Source organism: Electrona antarctica (assembly GCF_951216825.1).
Source record: "Electrona antarctica genome assembly, chromosome: 2".
In the NCBI taxonomy this organism is placed as follows: domain Eukaryota; kingdom Metazoa; phylum Chordata; class Actinopteri; order Myctophiformes; family Myctophidae; genus Electrona; species Electrona antarctica.
In genome coordinates this window covers 50,710,083-50,720,344 of record NC_136807.1, presented here as the reverse complement: position 1 = coordinate 50,720,344, position 10,262 = coordinate 50,710,083, and the positions used below count along the sequence as shown (strand labels likewise).

The 10,262-nt window shown below is 41.2% G+C and overlaps 1 long non-coding RNA gene across 1 annotated transcript; it reads left to right on the top strand.

Annotated features, from left to right (window-relative positions):
* The first annotated feature begins 2,916 nt into the window (after window positions 1-2,916).
* On the top strand, window positions 2,917-9,930 carry LOC306940734. Its single transcript, XR_013792042.1, has 4 exons — window positions 2,917-3,367; window positions 7,493-7,675; window positions 7,930-8,112; window positions 8,367-9,930. It is a non-coding gene; the product is annotated as an uncharacterized lncRNA (long non-coding RNA).
* The last annotated feature ends 332 nt before the right edge of the window (window positions 9,931-10,262 follow it).

Genomic DNA, 10,262 nt, shown 5'->3' with positions numbered 1-10,262 from the left:
AGGTAAATTTGCTCAGAGCCGAAACAGAGAGCCAGAACAAAGGGCTAAAGCTGCACTAGAATTTGTACACTGAATTATTTGGACCGATCTATCCAACGGCTAAAGATGGATTCAAATAAATTTTAGCATTTACTGATGATTAATCAGGAGCATTTTTTTTTTATTTCTTGAAATATAAGAGTGACATAGTCAAAGCTACAGATAAATACATTGATGATGTTTCACCAATGATGTTTCACCAAAATTAAGTGTATTCGATCAGATAATGGTACCGAGTATGCTTCTGGCCTATTTCGAGCATTGCTAAGCAAAAATGCCATCAGACATGAGACCTCAGCTCAGAAGGGGGCAGCTGAGAGAAATTTGAGATCACTGATTGAAATGGCCAGATGCATGCTGATTGAAAGCAATTTACCAAAGGAATTGTGGACATATGCATTAATGACTGCTACTGTCATTCGAAACAGGTGTTTCAACAAGTGTTTAGGGCAGACACCATACTATATGCTGACAGGAAAGGGGCCAAACCTTTCAAGAATGAGAACAGTTGGGTCCCCATGCTGTGCATATAAACAAGACAAGAAAAAGTTAAATTCACGATGTGAAAAGGGTATCTTTGTAGGATATGATAAAAACGGCCCAGCTTATTTGGTGTTTTGTCCTGACACAGGGAAAGTACTTGTAGCTAAACACAGATTGGAAAAATTCATTCAGAGGAGTGTCACTGAGAGTCAGACCCAAACAGGGCACGATGAGGAGGATGATGATTACAGTATGAGGAGGGCTGTAGTGTAAACCATCTACCTAAAGTTAAGAAAACCAATGTAACTCCAGAAGAGACACAAGAACAAAATGCAGAGTCAGAAATGAGTAATCTGGTTGAACAAGATGCAGAATCCGAGGTAGGAGATCTGATTGACTTTCAGGCAGTTGAAAGTGGCCAGAGTACAATTTACCCACAAAGAGAAAGGAGACCACCTCAATATTTAAAGGATTACGAGTGTCAAGCTAAATCTGATTACCAGGGAAATGTAACCTTTGATTATTGTTATGGAGAAAATTATAAATTTACCCTGACTATACTGCCAGAGGGCAAGAATGCAATGGGGGGTAAAAACAAAAACAGGGTGGTGATGCATGATTGTCACAACACAGTAAAACAAAAGAAAGAAGGAAAAAGATGTGTGTGATTTATTTATTGCTATTTATTGAGACATTTTATTGGCATTGATTTTGAACAGGGTGATCATTGTGTGACAAAAGAAATATGTTGACAAAGTATTGACCAGGTTTAACATGCAAGACTGCAAGCTAAGAGCGACACCTTGTGAGGCAAAACTGAACTACACTGACAACAGTGAGTTATTGAAAGATATCTGAAGGGAACCAGGGATAAATCCTTGTGCTATAGGAAATGTGAAGAACTAGGATTACTAGCATATAGCGATGCAAACTGGGCAGAAGATGTAAGTGATAGACTTAGCACTAGTGGTTATTGTGTCAGCTTAAACCCAGAGGGTCCTTTGATTTCATGGAGGTCTAAAAAGCAATGCACCGTAGCACTTTCAACTTGTGAAGCTGAGTACATGGCTTTAGCAGCAACTCTACAAGAGTGCTTGTATTTGGTTTAATTGTAACATATGTATTGATATTTATTTGAGTATTTGTAAACTAACATGTATTTTAGAAATAACATGGGTAGTAGAAGTTTTATTATTGAAACTAGTGATGTGATGAAAGATGTAAAAGAGATGCTTACATTTTGCACATATTTATTGAAATGGATTTTATTGATTCTGAACACAATGATGGTGTAAAATATGTTGATTCAAGTTTTAACATTAAGTTTACTGCATTTTCTTATTTACCAATATTCGATCAAGTGGGGGGGTTGAGATGTGATCTTTATTATATTGTATGCTCTTATTCTGAAGTGAACAGCTCGTAACAGGAAGTGCCTATGAGCGTCGCAGTCCCGCCCCCTACCATGGACCAGGAAATGTTCATTTTCCTCATAGACATTTCAGAAAGTATTTATTTAAAGACGTTTACGCCGCGGACAAAGCCAACTCGAGTCGTGACAAATCATGACAACAAACACGATTTTTGGGGCCGAAAAAAGAATTAGAAAGAAGAAAGAAACGGCAGGTTACAACACTTTTTTGTTGTTTTTCTTCTTTGTAATTATTTGTTTGGTCCAAAATATTGTTTGTGTTGTCAAGAGTTGTCACGACTCGAGTTGGCTTTGTCCGTGGCGTAACCGTCTTTAAATAAATACTTTTCGAAATGTCTATGGGAAAAATGCATTGAGATAAATTTCCTGGTCCATGGTAGGGGGAGGGACTGCGACGCTCTATATTGGTTGAATAAATGCCTCTCATCAGTTCTGTTGTGTACAGCTGAGAGAGTGGATGTGAACTGACGCTGCTGCCTACTCGTCTCATTATTTTATTTCCTCCGTACATTCGACTTATGTCCATGGTATCTAGACTCTTCCTAGCGCTGCAATGATAGCTCTGCTAACACCCCCCTCACTGTATGTTTCTTTTCCCTTTTTACCTCCTTTATGATGAATTCCTGTTCTGTTCTGTTCTTTGGCTATATAGAAGTGTCTATTTGTACGTCTCTAAATGTTTTGATGAATTGAACAAGGTGGACCCTCTTGTAAACAAGTAATGCTTTATTGGCTCGTCCACTCACAGTTAACAGTCTTTGTATTGAGTTGTGCTTGAAATGTACTGTAATTCTGCAAACTGTTAATAAATATTTAAATCAATCAATCAATCAATCCATCCTGTTATTCAGTTACACACCTCTTCCACCAGGCGGCGAAAGCCAGCAGTGCCAGGATCCCTTGCGGCGCATGCTTGTAACACGTTGACCCGGAAGTGAATACGTCACGCCCGGTCACGGCACCCCATGTGTTGTTTTTCAGCGTAATGGTGGAATCGGGGAGCGGGACCTCTTTGTTGTGATCCTCAACGTAAGAACAGAGAACTTTACGCACTATATTAGACACTATAGGCCTATAAGTATATTACACATTCTATTAGTATATTGCAGTTGGTGAAAATGTCTCTTAAAGGAGGTAAAAGGAGTCAAATGGAGTCTGTACGGCTGAAGATAAATGAACACATGACCTCGGTGGGAGAGGAGATATTGTGCGTTTTGGACAAACCGCTTGGCGATGATGTTTGTAGTGTGACGCTTAAGGTCCGAATGTTTGTGTTGGAGCGCCTCGGCGCGGTGGGAGAGTTCATATTCAACCTCTTCCAGAGAGAGATGGAGACACTAGAAACTCTGCTGGAGAAACAGAACAAACTACTGGACGTGATTCTACAGCCACGCATCACACTACACAGAGCAGGTTGGTGACTCGAATCACTCGGCATGCAGCAGAAATGGATTCAGCACATAGGCATACACATCATATGGATGGATCAATATAAGGTTTAACCCCCAAAAAATTGATACAAAAGGTTTTTCAATGGATTCTGGTAGTATTGGGCATGCTAAATAACACACAAAGTCTACCAAAATCTACTCTCCAGAAAGCCGTCATTTTTCAAGATTGCGTCCCAGACAGAGTTTAAAATGGCCATATATCAAATGGGAAAACATTTTCAACTTATTCTAGTACCTCTGGACATGCTTAAGAACATACTACACATTTAGGAAAATATACCTTTGGGAAAGGTGTCATTTCCAAGATGACGTTAAAAATGGCAGGCTTATAAAGCTTATAAACAGCTATACTGTACCTCTCTACCTTCAGGAAAGGCTTCATTTTCAAGATGGATTGAGATATAGCAATTTTAAGCTCCCGGACGTCGTTTTGGACACCATCTTGAAAATGAAGCCTTTCCCAAAGGTATATTTTCCTAGATTTTTGTTATGTTCATAAGCATGAACAAATGGACAAATCATTAATATAAATATATTCTATTGAGATATACAGTATAGCCAATTTAAGCTTGGCTGGCTGCCACGGCTGCCATGTTGGACGTCATCTTGAAAATGAAGCCTTTCCTGAAGGTAGATTTTAGTAGACTTTTAGGCCCTTTCCCAATTCCTTTTTTAACCCTACCCCTCAGCCCTTGGCCCTACCCCTTATCCCTTGCCCCTTCCCCTTGTCCCTTCATAATGAGTGTCAAGGGGTAGGGGGATAAATCATCACCCTAGGAATTGGAACGTCCCTAAATATTGAACGTCCCTTGTATATATTGATATACAACCTGTTCTCAGAAAATAGCTGATCTGCAAGCTCACTACAGGCCAGTGGTCCCCAAACTTTTTCATGTCAAGGACCCCCAAATTGACACAAATTAGCCCGCAGACCCCCATTTGAAGAGCTATGCCAGGCACCCCATATATTTTTACGAATCTAGCAGTGTCACGGACCACCAGTGTGACATGCATTAGTCCATGGACCCCCATTTGATGGCATTTCTGTCTCTGGGATCCCCAATTTATATTGTAAAATCAATGTTAATTAACTCTGAGTGTACAAATGGACCCTTATGGGTCCATTTGGTTCCAAACTATAATTTAGCTGGGGATCCCCTGGGGGTCCCCATAACCCACTTTGGAAACCACTGCTATAAGCTGTAGATCGGCTATTTTGGGAGAAGAGATGGAACGTAAATATTTATGGCTGTGGTTATGATGAAATAAATATATTGTAATTTTGTCTCATCTTGGTAGCCCACCAGAATGTAATTCAGCTAGATATAGCTCATTCTGACACACTGCTCAACAGTTGTACCTGATTCATTGATTATTGTATTAACAGTTTGTATAGAATGGGTACAGTTATATATATATCATATAGCCTACAGGGTTAGAAAAAGGAAAAACAATTTACAGTATAGAAATAAGGGGCTGTGGTCATTGTGTTCATTGTTTTTAATATCATTAAGAACAGAGTCATTTTCTATCATGGAAGTCGTGGTATGCTAATAATAATATGAATGATAATGTTTCAAATTCAACAACATTTAGGACAATCGTGATTCATCTCCATCCAATGTACAGGCTGTACAGCAGCTTGCAGTCTGTTCCATAGCTGGTTTGCCTGGGGGGGAAAAAACAACACCATTGCTAATTAGTTATGTAACTTTTGCAACTTGTGGGGATTATCATAACATTGGTCATGATAAAACCATACCAGCTATCACTGCAGCGAGTAGCCAACGTTATGCAGCGGCAGCGTTATGTAGGTACAGTAGGCTATTTCACGGCTTTTAAGAGCTCCAAAACTGCAGAATGTTGACATATCGTGGTCTGGGGGTCGGACTGATGCCTGCTAGTTAAGCTAGTAGTTTGCATCCGAGTTGTTCCACCGGGGCACCGGCGGTAAATAAAAAATAATAAAGCGCCGATGCGAAATTAATGGGTAACGTTACCGTAACGTTGTATGAATGCAACGCCGTAGCATATCGTTAGTTCAAGTGAGGTAACGTTAACCTTTGCTAGAGATTGCGATATTTTTGGCGATGCAGATTGTTAACACATTCAAATAATATTGGTTAATATCATATTCTTCCATAAGTTCCATAATAAAGGACTGAAAAGGCGTCTTACCTCGTCCGCCTTCCGCCCTCTGTGTCATGTCCCTCCGTTTTAAGTCTGGTCGCGATATCCCTTGGTTTGAAGGGGATCCTAACCCTCGCCCTCGTCCCTACCCCTCGCTCCAAAGAGAATTGAGATAACCCTTCCTCCTCACGTGAACGCGCATCAGCAAGGGGAAGGGCTAAGGGAGATGGAGAAGGGGGGAATTGGGAAAGGGCCTTAGTATCTTATTTAGCATGGCCAATACTACCAGAATCAAGTGAAAAATCTTTTGTATCAATTTTTTCTATTGAGATATACAGTATAGCGGTGCCAGCTTCCATTTTGAACGGCATCTTGAAAATGAAGCCTTCCGGAAGGTGTATTTTCCTAAATCTTTTGTATGTTCATAAGCATGTCTACAGGTACAAGAATCAAGTGAAAAACCTTTTGTATATTTCTTTTCAATTGAGATATACAGTATAGCTGTTTATAAGCTTTATAAGCCTGCCATTTTTAACGTCATCTCGGAAATGACGCCTTTCCCAAAGGTATATTTTCCTAAATTTGTAGTATGTTCTTAAAGGACCACTTTTCAACTTATCTTCCTATAATTGATCCTAACTAATGTTCATGATAAAATACCACCATTTTTTTCTACTCTGTCTGTGATATTTCTTCCTAAATTGACTCACCTAATATAGAAACAGCACATTAAGTACTTTTCCTGAAGCATGCCTACACTACAGGCTTCACATTTTTTGTAGGGGTGCACGATTATTAAATTATGACGGTCGATCACTAGCATCTATCCTATCTGTGTAGTAGTTGTGTCAGTGTGTTGTTAGCCGAGCTTAGCCTCAAACCCCAAAGATAAAACGCTGTATGGCTTCATGGGTGTCAAGCTGATGAAATAACATTACTTTCAACAACATCCCCAAATGCATGCACTCTACCTGTGCTCAAAACGGTTTGTTGTATTATTAATCATTTACAAAGGAAAACAAACGCGTCTCATCCATCCATCTTCAACGCTTATCCGTAGTCGGGTCGCGGGGGCAACAGCTCCACCAGAGTGCTCCAGACTTCCATCTCCGGAGCAACATTAGTGACTAACTCCTGGGGGATTCCGAGACGTTCCAAGGCCAGTGAGTCGATGTGTTTCCTCCAACTGGGACGTGCGTCGAGGACCTCCCTAGGGAGACGCCCGAGAGGCATCCTAACCAGATGCCCGAACCACCTAAGATGGCTCCTTTCCAGGCGAAGGAGCAGCGGTTCTACTCCGAGTCTCTCTCGTGTGACTGAACTTCTCACCCTATCTCTAAGGGATGCCAGCCACCGGTCGAAGAAAACTAGCTTGTATTTGCGACCTTATTCTTTCGGTCATGACCCACACTTCATGACCATGGGTGAGAGTAGGAACGTCTGATCAAGTATGAGAATCCATAGAGCGAGACGGCAAACAGAACACTCTTAACACTCTGAGAAAAGACGCTAGACTGGAAACGGGGGGCGTCACCAGGAATACCATGTATAGAGACAATGGAGTGCCTCTAGGATTATCTAGGATCATACTGTAGGTAAACCTGGCATAAGTCTAAACACTATATTGTTTGGTATTCGGTTTTAACATTAACAATGTGATCGCATCGTTGCGTTGACTCCTGGATATATCTGAATGTACCATGAACTGGACTTGGTTTCAGTTAACCTGTGTGTGTGTGTGTGTGTGTGTGTGTGTGTGTGTGTGTGTGTGTGTGTGTGTGTGTGTGTGTGTGTGTGTTGTGTTGTGTTGTGTTGTGTTGTGTTGTGTTGTGTTGTGTTGTGTTGTGTTGTGTTGTGTTGTCGTGTGCGTGCGTGCGCAGAGGAAACGCATGAGAAATAAAGTTCAACCCTTACCGTACTCTTATTGTATCTTTGTACCTCCCTGTGTTTTCCCTAGACGTCCTGCACCTCCCTGTGTGTAAAGAGGAGGTTTCCGCTGAAGAGGAGAGGAGCTCCAGGCTGGTCCAGGAGGAACCAGAGCCTCCATACATTAAAGATGAGCAGGAGGAGCTACTTCAAAGACCAGAAGAGGTTGATAAGCCAATGCTGACATTACTAGCAGTGAAAAGTGAAAATGATGGTGAGAACAGAGACACAGAGCCTATAGCCAGCACCTCAATTGAATACATGATAACACAAGCTGATGTAGAGGACTGTCAAACATCACAACCAGCTAGTGATGACCAGCTCCTCTCTTCACAATGTTCTGAAGCTGACATCACTGAAGACAGTGTTGAAGGACAGAGATTGTCTTTGAGAAACAAGATGTAAAGTTAAAGTTCAACCCTTACCGTACTCTTATTGTATCTTTGTACCTCCCTGTGTTTTCCCTAGACGTCCTGCACCTCCCTGTGTGTAAAGAGGAGGTTTCCTCTGAAGAGGAGAGGAGCTCCAGGCTGGTCCAGGAGGAACCAGAGCCTCCATACATTAAAGATGAGCAGGAGGAGCTACTTCAAAGACCAGAAGAGGTTGATAGGCCAATGCTGACATTACTAGCAGTGAAAAGTGAAAATGATGGTGAGAACAGAGACACAGAGCCTATAGCCAGCACCTCAATTGAATACATGATAACACAAGCTGATGTAGAGGACTGTCAAACATCACAACCAGCTAGTGATGACCAGCTCCTCTCTTCACAATGTTCTGAAGCTGACATCACTGAAGACAGTGTTGAAGGACAGAGATTGTCTTTGAGAAACAAGATGTAAAGTTAAAGTTCAACCCTTACCGTACTCTTATTGTATCTTTGTACCTCCCTGTGTTTTCCCTAGACGTCCTGCACCTCCCTGTGTGTAAAGAGGAGGTTTCCTCTGAAGAGAGGAGCTCCAGGCTGGTCCAGGAGGAACCAGAGCCTCCATACATTAAAGATGAGCAGGAGGAGCTACTTCAAAGACCAGAAGAGGTTGATAGGCCAATGCTGACATTACTAGCAGTGAAAAGTGAAATTGATGATGATGGTGAGAACAGAGACACAGAGCCTGTAGCCAGCACCTCAATTGAATACATGATAACACAAGCAGGACAGAGATTGTCTTTGAGCAATAAGATGTCCCGGAAACTGAAACCATCGAAAGAAACTCACTCCAAGCAGAGTCACACTGGGAAGAAAAGTTATAGTTGTGCAGTGTGTTGTAAAACGTTTAATCACAAGGGAAATCTGAACGTGCACATGATAATTCACACAGGGGAGAAAAGTTTAAGTTGTACAGTCTGTGACAAACTGTTTAATCAAATGAGTAGTCTGAAGAGTCACAATCCGTTCACTTGCACAGTTTGTACCAAAAGCTTTTGTGGCAAAGGTTATCTAAAAGTACACTTGAGAACTCATACAGGTGAAAAGCCTTGTACAACTTGTACAGTTTGTAGCAAAGGCTTTTGTAGCAAACGTGATCTCAAAAGGCACATGGTAATTCATACAGGGGAAAAGCTGAGTTTTAGTTGTACAGTCTGTGACAAAATGTTTTATCAAAAGGTTAATCTAAAGACGCACATGAGGACTCATACAGGGGAAAATGTGTACACTTGCACAGTTTGTAGCAACAGCTATATGCGGAACAAAGATCTCAAAATACACATGAGAACGCATACAGGGGAAAAGCCGTTCACTTGTGCAGTTTGTAGCAAAGGCTTTCGTAGCAAATGTGATCTCAAAAGACACATGGTAATTCATACAGGGGAAAATCCATTCACTTGCACAGTTTGTAGCAAAGGCTTTTGTGACAACGGTGCTCTAAAAACCCACATGAGGATTCATACGGGGGAAAATCCATTCACTTGCACAGTTTGTAGCAAAGGCTTTAGTGACAACGGTGCTCTAAAAAAACACAGGATTACTCATACAGGGGAAAAGCCGTTCACTTGTACAGTCTGTGACATAATGTTTTATCAAAAGGGTAATCTGAAGGCGCACATGAGGACTCATACAGGGGAGAAGCCGTTCACCTGTACAGTATGTAACAAAGGCTTTAGTGACAACGGTGCTCTAAAAAAACACATGAGGACTCATACAGGGGAAAAGCCGTTCACTTGTACAGTCTGTGACAAACTGTTTAATAAAAAGTGTAATCTGAAGATGCACATGAGGACTCATACAGGGGAAAAGCCGTTCACATGTACAGTTTGTAGCAAAGGCTTTCGTTACAAACGTGATGTAAAAACACACATGAGGGCTCATACAGCGGTGAAATGATTGGTTACGTTGCTTAATGCTTGCTCTGCAATTGGTTATTGTTTTGCATTGATTACCTGCTTCTGCCTTACCCTAGATAAGCCCTGCCATGTTCTGTAACGCGCTCTCTGCACAAGTAAAGCTACACTAAAGAGCAGTCCAGCTTGTCTGTCTGTCATTTCATAAGAACACTGTATCCGTCATTGTCCATGGGGAGGAATTTCAGTGTAATTTGAACTGACTTTTGGCTCTATCTATGGAATTTAAATTACGTTCATATATACTATATTCTGTGAGATAGGGTTGTGTATATTATTGTATGTCTTCAAATATCTTAATGCATTGAAAAGGACCACAACAATGGACACGAGCCCTTATGTTTCCCCCCCCCCCCTGTTATAATTTTAGCATCGTTGCATAATTGTGCCATTTCAGCTTTTGGTGTGTGTGTGTCCACAAACTTTGTCCTACACAAACATTAAATTCCCATTGACAATGA